This window comes from Ambystoma mexicanum, chromosome 2p, assembly GCF_040938575.1.
Source record: "Ambystoma mexicanum isolate Mex_15411 chromosome 2p, UKY_AmexF1_1, whole genome shotgun sequence".
Taxonomy (NCBI): Eukaryota; Metazoa; Chordata; class Amphibia; order Caudata; family Ambystomatidae; genus Ambystoma; species Ambystoma mexicanum.
The window spans coordinates 1,465,552,375-1,465,554,114 of NC_090923.1; the positions used below are offsets into that span (position 1 = coordinate 1,465,552,375).

Below are 1,740 nucleotides of genomic sequence, written 5' to 3' on the forward strand. Positions count from 1 at the left end.
GCTCAATATTAACTTATCCTTTTGTTTGCTAGGAGCCTTCCCGTTCTTATCGACTTCTCATAGATCTTACCTGTTATCGTTTCCCGTTAGGTTTCACTTCTGGTTACACTTCATTCTTTCCCCGAACCTGCTACTTTCAATCACTTACCTGTTGCCTTATCTTCTCAGTGAAGCTCATTCGTTGGAACGATCCCTGTGACAACGCAGGTCATCATCCAGATCCCGAAGGATAGCATCAGTATTTCACGTCATCCAGGTTCCGAAGTCCTCCAGATCCTCCGACAACTCAGGGTTTTCTTCCTCAGAGGGTTTCCCAGGGAACATTGCCTTCCCTCAGTCTGTAAGGCTCCCTATTCGGGAGAAAAGTGAAAAACAGATAGACTACCCCTCTCTTTTAGTCTTGTATGGATCTTACGTGAGAGTTAAAGGCCACCTAACTATGTCATTAGTTAGGAAGTCGCAGGGGGAGAAAAATTGCACTAATCACTCCAACTTGTAACAAAGGTTCTGTCTCTTTAATAGTTGTAAAACATCTTTAAAAAGCATTTTCAAATTGATACTCAATCATATCACTCATTCTACATACATCTCATCTAACAGGGGAGTTCTAAAGTGAATATAAATCTTTGTAGGCATAACATTTCAGTTTGAATATGCATTTTTGACATGGGAAAAAAACATTTGATTTTCCTTAAACAGTCGACATATGTTTCGGCCCGTTATGATATACCACTTTTGTCAGCGGTGGTCACCAGACTAAGTATAAGGCCATCTTCAGGACACCAATTGCTTTGTAGTTGATCAATCTTGATCCCCTTTTAGTACATACACACGTCTGCAAAATAATTTTTTCATACATCAGTATACGTATATTAATCTTATGTAAGACTCTGCTGTAAGACATTTGTTTTTTTAAAAAACAGAACAAGTTGCGTATCTCCACTTTGACTAAATTTAAGAGCGATGGCTAGTTTTATGTTATACTGAACCTGCCTTTACCTCACTAAGTCCATATTGTGCTATTTAGACTATTGAGAATACTTAGACAAACGGTGTCACTAACTGTACAACTACCTTCGTCTCAGGTTTTTGTCACTTAATGGAAAACCCTACACTTTAACTTGTCTTTTAACATTTTTTTAAAAAAATTACTAAATATTAAAAACACTTACATGTCCACATCTTGTATTTATGTGACTAGAATTCTGCGGTTTATCTCGCTGTCTGAGCTTGTTGTACTCAAAAATTCTCGCGCTGGTAACTTAAGTTGCGCTTTGTGATGTTGGTGCCTGTGGTTAATTAAAAACAACTGTTTAGAAATGGCACATGTGGTTAATTCTAGACCACTATTTGAACATACCACAATTTGTCGCTGACCTCTTTAGATGATATGAGGAGAAATGATGACTTTCAGTTTGGCATCAGCTGTTTTTGCATAAATGGTCGTTAATGCCTTGGTTGAATGTTGCCAGGTGCCTTCTGGTGATTTAGGATGGACTGAAAGGCCGTGAATGGATTTGTTTCCTATGGCAATGGAAACGAAACATAATTAGCCTGACAGCATTTGAATGCATGATGAGCCAGTTGAAAAAATGCTTGTAAACTTAAGCTCTAGTCGAGCTATGGGGCATGTAATTTTAACACATTTTTCTATTATTGTTTTAAAACTCATTGTTACAAGGCCTCAGCCCGTCAGTTTTTATGCCGTTGGTGTTAAATGCACCCTGGAGCTGTTTGCAA

At 38.2% G+C, this 1,740-nt stretch overlaps 1 long non-coding RNA gene across 1 annotated transcript; it reads right to left on the reverse strand.

Moving 5' to 3' along the window:
* Positions 1–741: 741 nt before the first annotated feature.
* On the reverse strand, positions 742–1,512 carry LOC138566081 (uncharacterized). Its single transcript, XR_011301836.1, has 3 exons — positions 1,378–1,512; positions 1,173–1,289; positions 742–835 (listed from the first exon to the last, which is right to left on the reverse strand). It is a non-coding gene; the product is annotated as an uncharacterized lncRNA (long non-coding RNA).
* Between the last annotated feature and the right edge of the window lie 228 nt (positions 1,513–1,740).